At 36.9% G+C, this 22,687-nt stretch overlaps 1 protein-coding gene and 1 pseudogene across 4 annotated transcripts in view; one reads left to right on the top strand and one right to left on the bottom strand.

The window, feature by feature from the left end:
- The window catches only part of LOC106872261 (cyclic nucleotide-gated channel beta-3), an 846,337-nt gene that overhangs the window by 716,811 nt on the left and 106,839 nt on the right, over window positions 1–22,687 (top strand). The window lies entirely within an intron of this gene.
- LOC149137646 (U4 spliceosomal RNA) lies at window positions 20,817–20,934 on the bottom strand (annotated as a pseudogene).

Here is a 22,687-nt window from a genome sequence, read left to right as displayed (position 1 = left end):
GCTGAACATTAGAAGCATCAGTTGTGGCGTGCAAGAGAGACGATTGCGCTGGTATGGACATGTGGTGAGAATGGAGGAGGATAGCTGCGTGAAAAAGTGCCACACCCTAACAGTTGAGGGAACCCGTGGAAGAGGTAGGCCCAGGAAGACCTGGGCTGAGGTGATGAGGCAAGACCTTCGTACATTGGGCCTCACCGAGGCGATGACTACGGACCGAGACCTTTGGAAATGGGCTGTGCGTGAGAAGACCCGGCAAGCCAAGTAAGATCGTTGCCAGTGCCCCTGGACTGGTTCTTGTGCGGGTGGCACATGAGATGCACCATTTTGAGCGTGGCCGTTGCCAGTACCGCCTGACTGGCTCCTGTAGGATTTTCGAGCGAGATCGTTGCCAGTGCCCCTGGACTGGCTTGTGCGGGTGGCACATAAAAGACACCATTTCGAGCGTGGCCGTTTTCGTGCGGGTGACACGTAAAAGCACCCACTACACTCTCTGAGTGGTTGGCGTTAGGAAGGGCATCCAGCTGTAGAAACTCTGCCAAATCAGACTGGAGCCTGGTGTTGCCATCCGGTTTCACCAGTCCTCAGTCAAATCGTCCAACCCATGCTAGCATGGAAAGCGGACGTTAAACGATGATGATGATGATGATGATGATGATGATATATATATAAATGTCTGTTGATTTGCCAAGAAGCAATAATTACAGAACTCAATACATAAGTGTAAAATGTTTTTTAATACATTTTAAGTGAAATGCTTATAACACCAGTACTCCAAGTTACATGTTTCTGATCATTCTGCTGGTAATTTGAGCCTGCGAAAAATTACACACATGTAGAATGATCCAGTGGTGATGCTGGGATTTGTATTTTTTTCATAGCTCCCATGGTTACCAAGATAATCTACTATAATAATACTCTTGTGTTTATGGATGAGAAAAGAAGGGGTGATAGCTGAATAAGGAAGGATGGGGTGATATCATACTTGGTAGTGGGATGATGAAAATTGCACGCTGAAAAAATAAATCAAACAGCATTTCAACTCTGTGTGAATATATGTGTGTGTATGTAAAAGGGGGTTTGTGAATGTATGTGTGTGTGTTTGTGTGTGCATGTGCGCACACGCAATGGAAGTGGGATGGTTCATCTTTGTTTGCTTAGTATTTGGGTTTATTTATTGATTTGATTGAATCTTGGTTGGTTTTTTTTTTGTTGGTCAGTTATTTTTAGTGTTTTGACAGAAAAAAGTCATTCTAAAATTGTTTTTTTAATGTAAGCATGCCCAAACAAGCCGAATGCTTACACAGAACATGTTTTACAGCCGCATCATCCAAGGCTTAGCTACTAGTATATATATAAGCAACACATGCAAAAGCAACGCATAGAAAAATGACTGTTTCAAGCTCACATTTTTCAATTCATTTCTGGCTCTCTTGAGGATACTTCCAATGTATTAAACTTCATACAAACAAGTCACTCTTGTAACTTGCCGCATGAAATTGCATTGTTGTTTAAGTAATATTTTTAAAATAATGGATGAGTGTACATGCATTTGTGTGTATATGTGTGCACTGTATGTGCATCTGTATGTACATATGTATACACCCATATATACAACACACTCATGAACACATATATGCATATGTATAGGCATATATACTCATATACGTATACAAGTACATATACTTATATACACATATATTTTTTTTAATTTATCTCTACAGATTTTCTATACAATTTAGAGCCAACAATGTAAGTTGTGATGTTATGTATATGAATATGTTTATGTAACAATGTGATCAAAGGTGTGTATGCAATTAATAATTAACACACATTTATACACACACACACACACACATTTACATATGTTAATTGAACATTTCAAAACCAACACACAAACACTATAAATGTCCTTGATCTCTTTCTCATCTCAGAACCTAACTCCACTCAAACCATCATCATCTCTGCACTTTTGAGGTTGTCCAATTTCGACATTATCACAACTACTCGCCATATATCTGCATATGACACAAAACCCTCTAACTTCTCAGACCATACTGTACTTTAAGTCAGCATGTAATCATCACCATCGTTTAACATCCGCTTTCCATGTTGGCATGGGTTGGACAGTTTGACTGGAGAGTAGTGAGCCAGATGGCTGCACCAGGCTCCAATCTGATCTAGCAGAGTTTCTACAGCTGGATGCCCTTCCTAACGCCAACCACTCCGAGAGTAGTGGGTGCTTTTAGGTGCCACTGGCATGAGTGACAGTCAGGCAGTACTGGCAACTTGAAGTAAATCACCTATCTGTCAATACTGTCTGACTGAACTTTACCCAAAGCTACAATTCCTATACAAGTCATCATCCAAACTGTGAAGGATACTTTTGGGTTTCACACTGTGTTGACTAACTCTCTTGTCTCCCAAATTGCAGTCAATCATTTTGGCCCCTTACCACAAGGATCTCTACCAACTTTGTGGAATCCTCTTAGCTTTCACTTCTCAACCATGAGGGTTCTATAAGCAGTACTCCTAGGAAGGAAACTTCCACATTCACTGTTTGCTTTATAACCCATTCTCCATGGCATATATTTGATGAATCTCTCCAAAACTTTTGATTTCTACTCCGCCAGCCTCAACACCATTTAAATATATATATAAAGTGTGAAAACATTTTTACTTGTATTTGACCAACAAGGCCACCAGATTTAACACTGTCCTTGCCATTACCCTCAAACATTAAATAATAGGACTAAAACATAGCCTCACCAAATTCTCAAGTCTCAGTTTCTCTCCTTTTCTTTTTCTCTCTCTCACTCCCCCTCTCCACTTTGGTGGGCCCTAAGGTTTGGTTTTATTCCCTACACCCTTCTTTCTGTATATATCAATTACCTACTTGCCATCACTTCCAACAACACTCAGTCTTGTGCACATGATACCTGCCTTCACTGTTCATTAATTTTCTGCACCTTAGCATCATCCACATGTAGCTTAGACATCCATGCCAAAATTGTTCTCACTCCATTAATGAAGAGCACAAAAACATCCTCTGAAGAGATCATGTCACTCTTGTCTCCCTCAACAACAAAATGACACAGTCATTGTACATATCAATAAAAAATTGCACCAGCTCCCCAAACATGAATAGCACACAACTAGAGCCCTCAACATTGCTATAAATATGGACCTCATTATCACTGAGCAGCTCTCCTAAAGAATACATACTCAATAATATAACAAAGACTGCATCCTAAAGACTTGGAAATAATTCAGTCATCAACCATTCAACCACTAATTCTCAACAATGCCCAAGTGAAACCCATAATAGTGTATTTTATAAAAAATTTTACTTAATAGTAAAGGGCAATACCCATAATCATTACAAGACTTCTGAGACTGGTGGATGGGAGGATTAAGATGTCCTCATATCAGGCAAAGTGGATTCTGCTAAAGCCACCCAAGGACTAGATGACACTGTTAAACTGAGTGATAGATAAGTCCACTACATCTGAAGCTACACACACATACAGACATCATTAACTGCATACAAAAGAAAGACATGAAGTCATCACTCACATTGTTGTCTCCTCTCTCTAATGTTTCTATTACTACTATAATGGCTTCTGCTCCTTGGAGACGAGTGGGAGGAGGAATTTAAAGTGTCCCCAAATCAGAGAATTGATCCAGATACTTACAACAGAATGGACTTGTACCATCTTTACTCAGGCACTCCCAGTTCACTCATCTCTGCTGTCATCACCCATTTTGTAGCTATCCTCTAGGTTTTGCACAAACCCAATCACACATTATCCTCCTTTTGGAATTCTGTCCTTGCACATATTTTTCTGCAATTATCAATTTGCAAGTGTTCAAGAGCAATGTTAACAGCTTCAGTTTCGCCAGTTTTGGAGAGCCAGCAAAGGCCATAAATTTAATTTCTTCAAACAGAATGATGAAACTTTTGTTAAAAATTAAAATTTACAGAAATTCCAAGTCATGTAAGTTTGGATTTATTGATAATATAAAATTAAAAAGTCAATAACAGTCAATAATATCCAGTAAAAAAAAGGAAGATTCATGCAGCAGTAATTTGTGTCTCACCATCATGCCTAATTAGTGTCACATTCATTAGGCATTTGAGAGTTTAATGTTATAAGTCTAAAGGGATACAGTTATATCAGAACATAGGAGCAAGCATAGCTGTATAGTTTTAAAATGTTACTTTACAACCACATAACTCTGCTATCAATCCTTTTGACTGGCACCTTGGGAAACCAATACTTTATAGTGAGATTTAGTAGATGGAAATGTGCTAAAAGACACTCTGTGTGTGTGTATGTGTGTGTGTGCATGCACATGTGGGTGCATGCACTTGTATATGTGTGTGCATGCATGTGTTTGTAAAGAATAACCAATAAATCAATGCATTGAACACCTTGTAGTATATATTCTTTTTAAGTTACATCCATTTGCACAGAAGGAGGATTTAGCTGCTCAATAAATAGATATTGATAAATTAAATACCAGACAAATTATTGGGGTCAACCTAATCAGCTAAAATGCTTGTAGGTGATGCCCTAACATGGACACAGCCTAAAGTCAGAAACATTAGAATAATGAAGGAGTGTCGTGTACATTAAATACACTTTCACACTTTGATCTGTTTGGTTATCATTCTGTAGTGCTTCAAATATTGTTAGCTTGTTAGCCTTTGTTAGATCTACATTTGTGACTATACAATTTGGTCTGTTATTTAAAAGTTGTATCATTATGCTACCTTTGTAAATCATGTTACAGGTTGCTTTAAGAGTCTTCAGATAAATCAGCAGTAAATTCTGAAACCAACTATTTCATTGTTATTCATGTAACTGAATATCTTTTTCATATTTCTAATATGCTATAACAAGATAAACATCCACATGTTTTTGCACACTCATAGATGACAATATTATGTGTTTTATGCTTGATGATGATTAGTGCATGTTGTAGTTTTTTAACATTTTGGGTGAACAACCAACCAAATGTTGATATCATCATCATCATCATCATCGTTTAACGTCCGCTTTCCATGCTAGCATGGGTTGGACGATTTGACTGAGGACTGGTGAAACCGGATGGCAACACCAGGCTCCAGTCTGATTTGGCAGAGTTTCTACAGCTGGATGCCCTTCCTAACGCCAACCACTCAGAGAGTGTAGTGGGTGCTTTTACGTGTCACCCGCACGAAAACGGCCACGCTCGAAATGGTGTCTTTTATGTGCCACCCGCACAAGCCAGTCCAGGGGCACTGGCAACGATCTCGCTCGAAAATCCTACAGGAGCCAGTCAGGCGGTACTGGCAACGGCCACGCTCAAAATGGTGCATCTCATGTGCCACCCGCACAAGAACCAGTCCAGGGGCACTGGCAACGATCTTACTTGGCTTGCCGGGTCTTCTCACGCACAGCCCATTTCCAAAGGTCTCGGTCCGTAGTCATCGCCTCAGTGAGGCCCAATGTACGAAGGTCTTGCCTCACCACCTCAGCCCAGGTCTTCCTGGGCCTACCTCTTCCACAGGTTCCCTCAACTGTTAGGGTGTGGCACTTTTTCACGCAGCTATCCTCCTCCATTCTCACCACATGTCCATACCAGCGCAATCGTCTCTCTTGCACGCCACAACTGATGCTTCTAATGTTCAGCTTTTCTCTCAAGATACTTACACTCTGACGGGTATTCACATTGACATTACACATCCAACGGAGCATACTGGCTTCATTCCTTGCGAGCTTACGTATGTCCTCAGCAGTTACAGCCCATGTTTCACTGCCATGTAGCATGGTTGTTCGTACGCATGCGTCATACAGTCTGCCTTTTACTCTGAGTGAGAGTCCCTTTGTCGCCAGCAGGGGTAAGAGCTCTCTAAACTTTGCCCAGGCTATTCTTATTCTAGCAGCTACACTTTCAGCGCACCCACCCCCACTACTAACTTGGTCGCCCAGATAGCGGAAGCTATCGACTACCTCTAGTTTTTCACCCTGGAATGAGATAGAAGTTGTTTCCTGTTTGTTTGCAGTCTTTATTGCACCTGAACATCTGCCACAAACAAAAACTAATTTGCTAGTTAACCTGCCTTTGATGTTGCTGCACCTCTTATGTGTCCATAGCTTGCACCGGGTACATCTTATAGAGTTACTACCTACTCCTTTTCTACATACTGAGCAGGGCCATCTACCTGAAGGGGTTTGTGTTTTATCTACCTTCCTACTTATTAGGATTTTGGTTTTAGCTAGGTTGACTCTAAGGCCCTTCAATTCTAGACCTTGCTTCCACACCTGAAACTTCTCCTCTAGTTCTGATAGTGACTCCGCAATTAGGGCAAGGTCATCAGCATAGAGGAGCTCCCAGGGGCAACCTGTCTTGAACTCCTCTGTGATTGCCTGGAGGACTATGGTAAATAATAGGGGGCTGAGGACGGAACCTTGGTGGACCCCTACCTCTACCCGGAATTCATTGCTGTACTCATTTCCAACCCTCACCTTACTGGCAGCATCTCTGTACATGGCTCGCACAGCTCTCACTAGCCATTCTTCTATCCCAAGTTTCCTCATTGACCACCAGATAAGGGATCGGGGGACCCTGTCAAAGGCTTTCTCCATGTCAACGAAAGCCAGGTACAGAGGTTTATCCTTAGCTAGGTATTTCTCTTGCAACTGTCTCACTAGAAATAAGGCATCAGTAGTGCTTTTACCTGGCACGAACCCAAACTGCATCTCATCTAAATTGATTCGCTCCCTAATTAGTTGGGCTATGACCCTCTCTGTAACTTTCATAACCTGATCTAACAGCTTGATGCCTCTTGACTAATCATATTTCAATATGTTTGCAAATATTTCAGCTTATATACTGTCACATTGTTTCCCTTACTTCAATTATTTGAACAATTGAAAATGTGAAACTAAAAGTTATGAGTCAAGAAGTTTTAACTTTTCATAAAATACAGCTTAATGTATATAGTTATGTTATAAACATTAAGATACTTCTATACACTGAACTATTTTTAGTTGTTGTTTGCATTGTTGTCACTGCTGCTATAATTGTTTAGCTCTATGTTGGCTCTGATAAAGCAGACGTGATCAAAGGCATTTCAGTTGTGACAATCACATCTTTTTCCCAGGTACTATGCACTTAGACCTCACTACCCAATGTGTTTCTTTCTGATACAGTAGGGTGTGATTAGAAGATATTTGGTTGCTATTACTACCAGCTCTAACAGCAACATTCAGTTTAGCAAGCCAATGGAATTCACATTTTGTCACTAGTGGTGTGCATATGAATGCGACATCAGCTTTTCTGCCAGTAGGAAGTTAACATATTAACTCTTCTAGCTGGTATTTTAATTGTTCTTAAATCCAAATCAAATTTATCAGTAGTGTATCAATAAATTGTTTTGTATCAAAGGTTCTATCAAATAGTAATTTTTCTTGCAAGATATACAACAATGAATGACTCTAAGTGTGGTTATTCTTTGAATTCATGAAATAAATCAAAACATTTACTTGGCTTCACCTGATCAGAAGTATGTTATCAATAGATGACCATCCCTAATGATTTAGAAAAAAATGTTTGTAACTACTGAGTTTTCAAAGCACTCATCTATCTAAATACTTACCAGACTTTGACATTATTAAGTTTGCTTAGTTTTGTTCTTAATTATTTACTCAATATTGTTGGAGGCCTGTCCAGGTAGGTAAGACTGATGCAAGTGTTGATCCACTTGACATACTAAAGCTTAAATGCTCCTGCATTGGATAATGCATGAGGAATTCAAAGTTGTCTTGCAGGATTGGTCAACAGCTACCCTCAGTGCATCATTTCATTATAGGTTTACCAGGTCCCTGTTGATTGTCTGATGCCAGTTCATCTTGGGACATTCTTTGTGCAGTTGCCCTTAAATGTCCTACTTAAGGACTTGATTGGTGAGTCTGTTTGTCAGGAGTGTTATATGTCCTCAGTTGGCACTTGCAGATAGTCATGAACATTGGGTGTTGGTCTGCTTTTCTTATGATTTCATTGCTATTGAAGTTGTTTTATTTGATACCCAGTATTTTCAAAAAGTCATTGTTGAAATTGTTCCTCTTGGACTTCTCTAAACTGGTGATTGTGCAGGAAACGTGGGTTATCTGAGAAGGATGTAACTCAAGGCAAAAATAGATTAGGCAAAGTATTAAGTGCTGGATCTGGATATAAGGCACTTGAGGTATAATGAGAGTAAGAGAGACTTAAGCACTTGCTGGACATGGGCAGGGACAGAGGTGGTGTGCAGCTTGCTAATTCAGAAGTGCAGAAGCTGTTATTGCAGTAGTAGCAGGACAGGATGAAGACCAATATCTTCATACTTATACTGTTGTATATTCTTAGGAAAGTACTACTTCATATCTCTTGTCAGATTATAATCAATTCCTTAAATATAAGGAATATAAGAAGGGAAATGTAACCATAGTACTGCATGGAACTGTTACTTAAATCAATAACTGACATCTATCTTGATGTTATCCATTATATTTCATTAATAATTAGTTCTATAACATTAAACAAGAGATATTGGCCTCATGTGTGATATTTATTCTGAATTGTTTCCTTTTGGATATCATACCACTTTACTTAGATACCTTTTCATTAGCTAAAGTGTTAGTTGATTTTTAATCTACAAGTAACTATAGTTGACAGTCATGTGAGAATGCTAGAACAATGGAACTCCACCTTCACCCTCAACATTAATTAATATTATTGCAATCAATAACCTTAAAATACAGTAATTAGTAAGATATTAATTACAAAACTATAAATTTTCATCGATACAGTTGTCATCTGTACATAAGTAACATGTCAAATATAAAAGCAGATAACAATAGGTCAGTAACAATTATTAACAAATTGTAGAAGTGATGAAGTAGCTAGTATTTAGTTTCACCCTATGGATGGTGGACAGTTTAATAAGTATCAAACATGCACTTAAGCTGATTCAATTAGCTATATCTCCTTCCACACAATTTATGGTTTTCTGTCACATTGGGAAATCTTTAATGCACCAACTGCAGTTTGAATTTTGTAGGTTAAGACAGCTGACATCTCTCACTTGCAGTATTTTCTTCATATTCCGACTGAGGGAAAGAAGTATTTTTTAACCATGCAAACCTTAACTACAGTTAAAACAAGGCTTAAAGGGGAATTATCCAAGAAACAAATTGGCTGAGACATTAGAATGTTAGATAGAATGTGTTTAGATGTTTGTTCAAACTCACTGTGCTCTGAGTTCAAGTCCTACCAAAGCCAACTTTTTCCTTATTCCTTTCATTGTTGATAAATAAAAATATCAGGTCAGGGCATAACTGACAGAACAAAGATGAGATGCCTTGCAGTATCTGTGTGGGATTTTTGTATTCAGCTTCCACTTGCTGTCAGTAATCTCCCTATGGAAGAATGTGGCTTCCTGAACCTTGGTAATGGTAGTAAACTTCTTGCGTCAGATGGGACATATGTCAATCAATGCAAATAAAAAAAGCCATAAATAGAACAAATACTAGGACAGAAAAAATTGCCAGAAATGTAGCTGCTAAATCCAAAATCTCTATCTACAATAATGTATCAGTATTATTAATAATTTCTAACATTCAATAGTAATAATAATTTCTAATGTTGTTAGTGCTAATAGCAATAAATAGTTTTAATCATCAGGAAAAAGTTTGTATATTCCCATTGTAATAAATGTCTTTTGTGAAAGATTCTTTTTAAGAAACATTTTCAACTTCACAAAGTGTTATATAATGAAATAAAAAGATAAATAAAATCTTTTTTTCAAACAAACCATGAAAACTGTCAACTTTTAAGCAATTAAGCTGCTAATTACACATCCTATTTTGCAAATTTCTTTCTATGACGGGGTTTGTAAATTTAAATATTTGTATTATATGAATTTGCTTTGAATGGTTTTGTTTTAAGAGAAGGATATAATTAATTGTTAAGTAAAAAATGATTGAATTATTTTGTGTATTTTATTTAATATTATGGTTTTTCTTAGAATAATTGGAGAATGAATGTTCATCCTATTATAAATCATTCAACTGTGAAGTCGGAATAGAATCTTGTTTTTACACTGGCCAGACAAAAGCAAGCAAAGTTATGTGCATTAAAATAAAATGTTCATTTTATAAACATCATACATCCATTGAAATAAAAATTAAGATTTTGATTTCTCTTGAGACAAATCTTCCTCAGGATAGGCTGCCAGTTTCTTGTAGTTAACTCTGGTATCTATGCCAAAAAGCTAAGTACACTGAAGCAAATAGAAAAAATTCTCTGCTTGAAGACATAACCAAACTAAGAATAATTGTGTATATAGTGGATATATTGTAGGAAAAAATAGAGTGATGAGAGAAAAAATATCATTGGGAATTGTACTGTGCTAATTAGTATCATGAAGGTGAGAAAAATAACAGCAGTGTATGTTTGTGTATGATGTGTAGTGTGTGTATTTGTATATATTTGTATACATCTTCAATTTTATGCAGTAGAGCTTGAAAAAATGGTGAGGTGTGTGTGAGTGTGTGTATCTTGTGAAGTATGCATATGTTATATCAAAATACTTGCTGTGGATTTGGAACTCATAAACCCTGAGTTAATTAATGAATTGTAGGGACACTATATTTCATTATGCAACCATAATATACTACAAAGTATATTAAACACTTTTGTATGTCAATACTGTGTTCTACTGTGTTAGCAGTACCATTAAATCAATTGTTAAGGTTATCTCTTGTTCATAACAAATCAGTGCTGGCTATAATTTCTATAGAAAATCTATAGAGATAGATAGCCTTAACACCTGAGTTAATTGTCAAATACCATATATATAGTCTTTTCACCTCTGCATTATGTTTATAATTTAAGGATAAAATGCAAAGTTTCAGCGCATTCCATTTGGTCAGAAGTTTAACATTTGAAATTGAAGCAGGTGTCCTGCAGGGTGACACACTCGCTCCTTTTTTATTCATCACTGTTCTCACTCTTTTTTTTTTTTTACTCTTTTTTAGTTGTTTCAGTCATTTTGACTGTGGTCATGCTAGAGCACCGCCTTTAGTCAAGTAAATCAACCCCAGAGCTTATTCTTTGTAAGCCTAGTACTTATTCTTTAGGTCCCTTTTGCCAAACCGCTAAGTTACGGTTACGTAAACACACGAGCATCGGTTGTCAAGCAATGTTGGAGGGGACAAACACAGACACACATACATATATATATACATATATACGACAGGCTTCTTTTAGTTTCCATCTACCAAATCCACTCACGAGGCTTTGGTCGGCCTGAGGATATAGTAGAAGACACTTGCCCAAGGTGCCATGCAGTGGGACTGAACCCAGAACCATGTGGTTGGTAAGCAAGCTACTTACCACACAGCCACTCCTACGCCTATAGTTCTTGACTATGTTCTATGCATTTCCCTAGATGGTATGGAAGAAAAGGGACTCCTTTTGAAACCACACCAGAGCAGTCGGCATTGTGCACAATATTTAACTGATCTTGACTTTGCTGACGATCTTGCCTTGCTATCCCATTGTATTAAAGATGCAGAATCTTTGTTACAAGCACTGGAGAAAGCAGCAGACCAGGTTGGCCTTTACTGCAATGAGAGTAAGACAGAGTTTATCACAACCTCCTCCAAGTTAACTGAACTTAAATCACCCAATAATATATCAATCAAAAGCATTGATGACTTTAAATATCTTGGATCACACATAGCAGACTCCCAAAAGGACTTTCACATCAGCAAAGCTCTTGCTTGGTATGCATGTAACAGACTTGATAAGATCTGGCACTCAAACCTTCCACCCACATTAAAAGTTAAAATATTTAGATCACTGACTGAGCCAGTCCTTCTCTATGGATTGGAGACCTGGACCTTATTGGCTCTTTTAGAAAAACAACTAGATGAAGCATAGCAACCTGCTCAGAAAGATACAGTTGGAGATCACACCCAACACTTAATTACATCTATGGAAACTTGATACCAATATCTCTCAAGCTAAAGCAGAAATGGTTACAATTTGCTGGCCACTGTCATCAAGCAGAGAAAGTGGTCACCTCATCCCTGCTCCTATGGCATCCTTCTGGAAGTTCTTTCTCCAGGAAACTAACATTTCCAGGTACCAAATCTCAGGACTCAGGGCTGGATATCAGAGATCTGAACACAACAATGCAGGACTGTGTAGTGTGGAAAGGGATTGTCAATGGAGTTCTGATCAACCATAGGTTGGTTGAAGGATGATGATGATGAACATTTAAAACTTACTGCCATTGCATCTCTCTTATTCTTTATCTCTTACTTGTTTCAGTCACTGAACTGCAACCATGGTGGGGTACACCTTGAAGTTCAGTTGGAACAATCAACTGCAGTATTTATTTTTAAGTCTGATATTTTATTGGTCTCTTTTACCAAACTGCTAAGTTAAAGAGACAAGACAGCACTGGTTGTCAAGTGGAGGCGGAGGGGTGGAGGCAGCAAACACACACACATGCACACAGATAAACAGATATGACAGGCTTCCACAATTTCTATTTCCTGGAATAAAACAGTTAATATAGATTAAATTAAGAAAAACCGACTATAACAAATACATAAAGTTTTCTTAAGAGAAATCGAAATTGGTTAGGAAATTGATTTCTGTGTTTCCTGACATCAGGAAACAGTTTGTAATCTGATGCTTGCCAGTATTATCAAAGTGCAGACATGGCCATTTGGTTATGAAGTTCACAATTATATAGTTCCAGCTTTGATCTCACCTACAGCATCTTATTTTCTATCAGAGATTTAAGTCAATCAAGACTTGTGAAGAAATTTGGGCTGATAAAATGGATTGCACCTGTTCTTTGGTGAGAGATTTAATCCATCACTCAGTTTAAGACCACCACCTGACCCTTGAATGCTAAAAGCATCCAAAGGTCAGGTGTCCTCCCTTTTGCAAGAATTTGGACCAAGTCTCCATTGTGAAGCAATTCAGTATCTTGATGTTCTGTTTCCTTCTACAGAAACCCATGTGTTATTTCTTACTCCTTTCTTCCATCAGTATCACAGACCTGCCATGGGTCAGGAGATCTACCTGCTCTTCTTCCTTTGACTGAGCCACAAAAAAGAACAAAGAGATAAAAAAACACACATTTTCCTTGGTTCCCCTCTTGCGAACCTTAGAGTAGCCTTAGTTTCTAAAACTCATTTTCATCACTGGTTACACCTGTATTGTTATTGTTTCTCTAATTATTTCAACCCATAACTAAGCGAGAGCTCAGGTGTAGGGAGAAAATCATTGTAACTACTGGTAAACAAAATTAGAATTTTCTAAGTGAAAGATGTTTTTATATGTATTTGTTTGTGGGTTATGGTTTTTTTTGTATCATTAATGAAGTCAAAATTACAACTAATGAAGATCTGTCAGGAAGCTAGAAATTAATGTGACTAAGATAATCAGGTGAACAAAACAAAACCAAGAATAATAGTTTACATCATGAATATAATGGAGAAAGAAAATATAGTGAGGAGAGAAAAAAATATTAGAAACTGTGCTGTGTTAATTGGTATCATGAAGGAGAGAAGGGTAGGGGCATCGTTTGTGTGTGTGTGTCTTATTTGTATGCATCTTGAACTTTATGTATACTGTATAATTTAGTGAAGGGGAACAGGAAAAGATGATGAAGTGTGTGTATCTTTTGTAGTATATGTGTTATATATGTTATATTAATATGAGAATATAATGCATGCATACTTTTTTTTTAATGTACTATGTAAAAGGAGAAACTATGAAATGTGGAAAGAGACTAGCACTCATGTTTACTGTAGTTATCACAAAAAAATTTGTTTACAAAATAAATTGTCATCAAACTGTTGCCTACATATTATATACAGGTTACTATTTGGTACCCAGCATAGCATGGCCAGAAAGCTACAGTGTACCTATCACATGGCCAGGAATTTACTCAGTACACATTATAATCAAATCACTAAATTATATATATTTTAGTCCAGTAAGATAAGGCAGTGCTCATAAACAGATCTGTGAAGTCAGTGCTGTTGATAATCAGGTTGAAATGCTACAGATTGTTACATGTATGTAAAACATGAACGGAAGTAGTTCACAAGGACAGAAGTACTGTGAATAGAGTTTGAGGTGAAGTGTTTGGTGTTTGGTTTGGGGTTGTCACAGTAAGCATGACGAGAGGAGAGGGGGCTGGTGAATTAGATGAACTTCTTGGTTCAAAGGAACAACAACCATTGAGAGTGTGGGCGGGTACAGCCTATTGGTGTACAAAAAGTTATAGCATTTTAGTGAGAAAATGGTTTCCAAACAATCAGATGGTTTTCTTTTGCATGTTGTATTTGTATATGTTGCAGCTGCTCTATCCTAAATATGTGAATAGTTATCTATTATAAGGTATAGTACATTTATCTATTGTATAGTGTCAGCAGCTGTTCTAGGCTTAAGGAATTGCTGTCAATGAAGAAAGTGTACATGTTTATGTTACCGTTTTTGCTATTTATTTACAATTTTTATCATATTTTAAGAAGAAAAAAACAGTAATATTGAACTATGATACCCAGTAAAGATTATTAGTTCAGATGGTTATTAGTTCATCTGAGGTGACTGGTTTAATAATAACATAATATTCATCTTGATTTGAATCAACTCACAGCATATATAACAGTTGCATAGAAAGGTTTAAGAAAAGCACTTAAATACATGGATCAGTTGAGAGTGTTGAGATTTCTGCATCATTCCTACATCTTTTATATTTTGCCTTTTACTTGTTTCAGCCATTGGACTGTAGCTATACTGGGGCACCACCTTGAAGGGTTTAGTAAACAAATTGATCACAGTATTGCTAATATAATTTTTTTGAAATTGATTATAAGAGCCTAAGTTAGTTATAATTTGGGGTCCTTATCCCTGGACCATTTGTGTCAATGTTGTAGTCACGAGAACTTATCAGTGACACTACATTGAAGCCTTACATTTGTAAAACGTATAAAGGTTTTAGCTGTCATTGTTCAATAAAGAGAGAGAGAGAATTTACTGTTGTGTGTTTCCTTTACATGTGAAGGGATTGTTACTCTATTATAGGTGTTGTAATAGCTTTTTTATTAGTCAGCCAACTTTGATTAAATGGGTTTATGATAAAAATCATTCTAACCAGGACCATCCAATGGTATGGCTTAAGAGAGATTTTGTTGCTACTTCTAGCCAGTCAAGAAGTTCTTTTGTTGATTCATAGTAACTGTTGTCAAGTTCCAATCCTCTACAACAATATCTATTTACTTTTGTCCTAATCCTTCTCCATAATATTCTCCCCCCTCCCTCCCTCCCTCCCTCTCTCTCTCTCTCTCTCTCTCTCTCTCTCTCTCTCTCTCTCTCTCTCTCTCTCTCTCTCTCTCTCACACACACACACACACACACACACACACACACACACACACACACACACACACACACACACAAGCAACTTTTTTTTTTCTTCTCTCTTAACAAAAGTTCCCCAATCCCTATCACTGCAATGGTTTCAGGCATCAATTTGAACAGATTCCTATGCCACTGGAAGACTTGTGTACTCATATATTGTACACTGCCCTTCATATCTTCTACAGCATATAAACTTATCCAAATTTATGAACTTTAGTGAAACGTTTTCTGATGCAGACCATCACTAGTTTTCTCAAACTCTGGTTTTTATTTCTGTCCAAGATGTACTAGTTTATTTACATTTGCTTTCTCCTTTAAAATTTTTTTTTTAATAAAATGTTTCTTTCACTCATATTTCTTACTTCGCATTTATCAACTGTATTGTTGTTGTTGTTGGCACTCCGTCGCTTACGACTTCGAGGGTTCCAGTTGATTTGATCAACGGAACAGCCTGCTCGTGAAATTAACGTGCAAGTGGCTGAGCACTCCACAGACACGTGTACCCTTAACGTAGTTCTCGGGGATATTCAGCGTGACACCGTGTGACAAGGCTGACCCTTTGAATTACAGGCACAACAGAAACAGGAAGAAAGAGTGAGAGAAAGTTGTGGTGGAAGAGTACAGCAGGGTTCGCCACCATCCTCTGCCAGAGCCTCGTGGAGCTTTAGGTGTTTTCACTCAATAAACACTCACAACGCCCGGTCTGGGAATTGAAACCACAATCCTATGACTGCGAGTCCGCTGCCCTAACCACTGGGCCATTGCGCCTCCACATTTATCGATTAATGCAGTAGTAAAAATACTGTACAATGAATACTACTTGGCAAAGTTTCAGGATAAGCACTATTCCCATAACATTTTTATTCTTTTTTTTTTTTTTTTCAGAACCTTTTCTTCTTTTGAATTTATATGTTTTAAACATTAAAGATTATAATTCTGCCAGAAGTTTTTTCTTTTCAAATTTCAGTTATTTCTATTTTTTGCCACCTTCCCTATTCTCCATTTTGAAGTTCTTATTTTGTGACCATGACTTTTCATTCATTGGAAACTTTTTCAAATATTCTTTTCTAAATTGTAAATTTTAAACTTAAGAGATTATGTTTCTGAAAAAGAATACCCTGAATTCATTTTGCACATAAAAACAAGAATAAAAGAGTTACAGGGCTTACTTCAAAACATTGCCAAGCAATGAAATCTCTGTTTCGTATTCACTACACCTATTTTATTTATGTAATGAAATTATTTTTTTAAAGTTCCTAAAGCAACGGAAAATTCACAATAAAAGCATCTAAAATCCCCAAGATACCTGTTATTTTGAAAGTTTGCTGTAACTCCCCCACGAATCAGTGGAGCGTAAAAAATATATTAGCTGAGAGAAAACATAACTTTCACATTATATTCAAAGTATAAGGAGTTGTTTAAGTCAAAAATACATACACTACATAAAAATAATGCTGATCAAAATCACCACAATATTAAAGCCCAACAAAATAAAAATAAAAAAAGTGTAGTAGCATAATACAAATCCATTATTTTCCTATGCACACCCTCAACAATTTTAGAAAAACTCACTTAGTGTCTCTAATCACACATTTCTCTCTCCAAATCACAGCACAAATTCAGATCTCTACTCACAAATCTTACACAGAAGTATAAGAATGGCTTCAACTACAAAAAAAAAAGTACCATTCCAACTACTACTGATACCAGTAAATCTCTAGATTCCATCCCTTGTTATTCACTTAAACCTAAAATACTCAACACTTTAACAAATAACAGAAAATTGGCTTGTAAACTACTTCTCAAGTTATCACACTTATGTATTAAAAATCAAGAAACCGTCTATAATCTGCAATTTCCTGAATGTAATAACACAAGGATCTCTCTTCCTACTTGTCTCTTTACTACTAACACAAACTTCTCATACCATTTCAAAACAAACATAGAACTTCATATGTAGATAGTATCAGTCACACTTACCAAGACTTCCCAGATTCAGCTGTGCAATTTGTCCAACCCACTAGCAACCACCTAGAAATTTGGTTCCAGTGGGTATCACTCTTATAGCAGTACCTATCAAATGCACTGAATTCTTTCATAACAGTTTCACCATCACTCAACAACAAACACTAAATATACAAAAGAAAAAAACAACTAGGAATTTCAAATTCAGCATCTCTGCAAAATTCACATCACATGTAGAAGACATAGTAAAGGTATACAAAGATACTTAGAACAATCACAGGCTCCACACTTGGCCATCACAAAGAAATAGCAGCATCACTATGCAAACAATGCATTGGATCCAGCAAGGTTTATGTTATCCTTGCCTAGTATCCCAACCTCTCCACAACAAGTTATTACAGACTGCAAAGAATCCAAAACAATGCACTTAACAGCGTCACAAGCTTGACATAAAAACAAAACAAAATATTAAAAATTAACAACCACTTGTGAGTTGGGGGCAGTGTTTGTTACTGCAGTGAGATACAACTCTCACATTCCTTGACACTTCATGCACAATTACCACCAAACAAATTCATGTACAGAACCTTACTAAAACAGCATCTTCAGACAGAATATACACACATACACACACACACACACACTTCCTCTCCTCCTCTCTCTCTCACCCTCTTTCCTTCTCTCTCTCTCTCTCTCACACATTCAAACTGACATATTCAGTCCAAAAAAAAAAAACATAAAGAAGACTACATGAACACAAATTCACAACAGCTTCAATAGTATCGATATTCCCTAATGTTGTTCTGGGAGGTGCAACAAAGCAGAAGCAATCATGTTCACACTAATTTCACCTTACCACTTCCATTATTGCCACTACCACTATCTACAGATATATAGGAGCCTCTACATGGTCACTCACCTTGCTTGAAATAGCAGTCAAATAGCCTCAAATTACAGCTTACCATCTTGGAAGATGAGAGACACATTGGTTTTCCCTTCTCTATGGCAACATTTGTGGACTTTGGTCCAACTTAGTTGAGGTTCTTGGTGGTACATGTGAACCAGTATGACGTGGAATGGGAGGGTCGTTAGGCAGTGTTAGGGTTGTGGTATTCAATTTGAATAAATATGTATGACAGGAAAGATGGGAATAGATAAAGAATCTGAGTTGAGCATATGGAGGGGGGAGATGCCAGTCAGTAAGTTACGCAGATTATAAAAATGTTTGAAGGAGTAACAGATGAATTCAAAGCAGAATTCAAAGGGAAGAGGCAAGCTCTAAAATGGGATGAGTCAGAAACGCCATAAGACAGTGATAACATGGTGGGAAAATAGGTGAAGGAAAAGGCTTAATCCAGAATCTATTAAGTTACTGAACTTGATCTACATGAAACGTGATGTATTTGTACCGAGTTGTTTTGCACTTCACATAGAAGTTTAGTTTTAACATGAAAATATCAATGTCTCTTGAATGCAGTTTGTTTTTGCAAGGGAAATATGACTCAATTTTCATTAGATGAATTGTCATTTATGGTGATTATTATAATTATTATTGTGTTGGTCAAAAAGCTATTTCACTTTTTTTTACTTTTGTGCATGCATACTTGTTAGATACTGTGATGAGACAGGTTGTATTTTGTGTGCTTGAGATTACACTGAAAATGAAGAATCTAAGTAAACATTATTGACACATTATGATTTTTTTTATTTATAAAAAGACAAGAAAGCAGTAGAAACCTCTTGGAGGATATGTGCTGTGTACAGAGAGAATGCTGTTATTTCTGTGCCAGACATGATTTTCAAGATTTTGATTGAAAGATCAAACTCTTTTGATTTAAGGCATAGCCAGAAATGATTTTCAAGATTTTGATCAGACAATTTTTTCCATTCAAGATGCACCTTGCTCAGGGCAACCAACTGCAATGGTAACAAAGTGAATGAGTTAGTCGAGACCAACCCTTGTTATATAACTAGGATAATTGTAGATCCAAGTGTCAAAATTGATGTTGAAAAGCCATCTGATTCAACTTGGTTGTGTCAGCAAGTTCAATGTTTGAGTCCCACAGCAATTGAATGAGGCTAACCTCACTCAACAAATGTCCATCTGTGATTTGTTACAGATGCATGAAGAAAACAATCCTTTCTTGAAGAAAATGGTGACTGAGGCCAAAAAAAAAATGGATTGTCTTAATGTAAACTGCAAAGAATCATAGGGTAAGTGTGACAACCCACCAGTAACAACCTCCAAATAGGATTTCTCCCAAAGAAGGTTATACTTTCAATTTGGTGGCATTGGAAGGCTGTTTTCTTTCACAAGTGTCTTTAACATAAACAGGGCCATCAATTTGGACAAATTAAAGCAGCAATCCACCAAAAACATCCAGAACTTGCTAATCATTACAACAATGCCAAATCATACACTTCTTTGCAGATGTGGAAAACATTACTGGGACTTGGCTGGTATGTTTTGCCTCATAGTCCTTATTTGTCCAGCCTTGTACTTTTAGATTTCCACCTGTTTTGGTTTCTTCAAAATTTATTGAATGGATCAAGCTTCAGCTCTAAAGAGGATGTAAAAGTTCACCTGGAAGAATTTTTTACTAGTAACAACAGGAAATTCTTTTAGCAGGGAATAATGGATCTGTCCTCAAGATTGCAGAAGATACCAGATGGCAATTATTTCATTAATTGAATAAATCATTTTATATTTAAAACTTGCCTTATTTTCCCTTAAAAAAGCGAAGAAACTTTTTGGCCTACCTAATATTTACACTATTGCATCACCAAAGACTTAAATCTTTAAATTCTCTTGCATAATAACTTTGTAGTAACCTGTTAATCCTTCTTTTAACTGCCATTAGGCCCCATTCTCATTTTTTAGTATCAGCATATGAAGAAAGTATTATAAATGAGAAGTAAGCAATCTCAGCTGCTTTATTTAGATGAGAATAACTGTTGTTGTCATTTAGCTTTTAGTCAATCCCGACTGAGTAGACCTATGATCAAAGTATTCCAGCAATGATAATTACTTTTTTTTTAGGATTACCTAGGATGCTGTATATTTTCTCTTCCCCATTTTTAAGACGGTAGCATGTGATGGGTGGTAAATTTAACTGCTATTTCTGCATTGAAGTTCCCTTGTTCACACAATAACAATAAATCAGCGACTTATGTGTAAGCATCTACGAAGTTTCTAATTTTCTTGAAGCTTCTCTAAATTTATTTGCTCTATTTTATGATCCACTTAAATATACACCAGTAATACATACATATTAAATGAGCCCACTTTGGAGCTGGGAAAACTATAGTTCAAATAAGTATTCAATACATGTTGAGTAATGTGAATATGTTTATTAGTGACAGAGAGCTTATCTGTTTACAGATCCAGTGGTAATAACTGATATGTTTTTTTCAATATAGTTTGCAACTAGCAATGACCACATCTTAGAATCTACATCATTTGTTATGGTACTGCCTCTGCACAAAAGCTGCTCAGTATAGCAACCAAATATCCTCCAAAAGTACCTAGTTTGTCTTTTATCTTTTACTTGTTTGTCATTAGACTGTGGTTATGTTGGGGCACCACCTTCTAGAGATTTTAGTTGAATGTATCAACGCCAGTACGTTTTTTTAAGCTTGGTACTTATTTTATTGGTCGCTGTTGCTAAACTGCTAAGTTATGGGGGCATAAACGACCCAACACCAGTTGTCAAGCATTGGTGGAAGACAAACACAGATACAAAGACACACACACATAGATATATATGTATGTATGTATACAACAGGCTTCTTTCAGTTTCCATCTACCAAATCTATTCACAAGGCTTTTGGTCAGCCCAAAGCTATAATGGAAGACACTTGCCTAGGGTGCTACACAGTAGGACTGAACCCGGAACCATGTGGTTGGAAAGCAAGCTTCTTACCACACAACCATGTCTGCACCTAACCTCTAAATTAATTTCAGACCTGTAGGACAGTCAGGCCTAAAAATGAGATGAGATGCTCCATGGCTAAAAATACTGATTAAATGTTGCCAGTCAATCCAAATTGATATGTTGAAGATTTTATATCTGGTTTGCTACTCATATAGATTGCTCAAATACAGTTAACTTTATTAACAGCTGATTGCCTCAGGATATTGGTGGTTGATTGTTGTATGACAATCACACTATGAGTGTATTTTGGTGTGAAAGTCATGCAGTTGTGTGTGGTGTAGAGTCTGTGTTGTAGTTCAACCAAACTATTTGCTGATGCAGACTACATCTAGCTTCCTCTGATTTTGTTGTTTGACCATGCTTTATATCACTGTTTCACTGAGAAATTCCTGTTGTGTAGGATACAGCATGGTATTGAGAACAATTTATGGATACTACTCTGTCACAGTCACATGGTGTATCTATTTTGCTGAGCAATATTTCTTTATATAATTAAAGTTTCCTGTAATTTTTGCAGCAGAGAAGAGAAAGGTGCATATTTGTAATTTTGTTGGATTTGCTGCAGGCTTTTTGGCAGTAAGCCTAATGTAACTACCAATGTTATGCTATGCACTTGTTTGTTTCTGTAATCATGTGTTTATTTGTGTTTGTGTATGTGTGAGTGCACATGTGTGTGTGTGTGTGTGTGTGTCCCTTCAGTCATTCATGACCATTGCTCCAATGGTAATGGGAAGGTCAAATAGAAAATCTAAATATTTTTCTTTAGGAAAACAAATTAAAAAATTGGCTAACATAATTGAATAGATAAGAAGATATTTTAGGTGAGGTGGTTGTGTAGGTGAGGTAGATTTCATGAGAGAAGAGATCAAGTAGAAAAACTGGTAATATAATATGGATAGGTGATGGCAGGTGTGGTGGTTGAAGGCTGTGGTGGTGGTGGTGTTGTTGTTGTTTGTGTAGTAATATTGAGGGTAGAAGTATAATGGAAATGATGATGGTGGTGATAAATTTGGTATTGATCACAGTGGTGGGGTTGCGGTGGGCAATGTATTGGTAGTGGGGGTATTTGGGTTTGATGATGGTGATGTAGAGTATATGATAAAGAGGTGTTGGTGATTGGTGAATAGAGAAAGAAATAGGTTGGGGTTGGAGATGGTGTAGTAGGGAGAACAAATCTGAAGTAAAACTAGTACACACACACTAGAGATTTTTAATTCTAACATTTATGTAGTTTAAAACCTTAAGACACCAAACAGGAAGTTACAAGTAAAATTGGTGCCATTAAAAACACTTCCCTCCTGATCCAA

The sequence above is a fragment of the Octopus bimaculoides genome, chromosome 1 (assembly GCF_046866305.1).
Source record: "Octopus bimaculoides isolate indiv1 chromosome 1, ASM4686630v1, whole genome shotgun sequence".
Taxonomy (NCBI): domain Eukaryota; kingdom Metazoa; phylum Mollusca; class Cephalopoda; order Octopoda; family Octopodidae; genus Octopus; species Octopus bimaculoides.
Note: the sequence above shows the minus strand (reverse complement) of the source record. Positions and strands in the feature narration are given on the sequence as shown.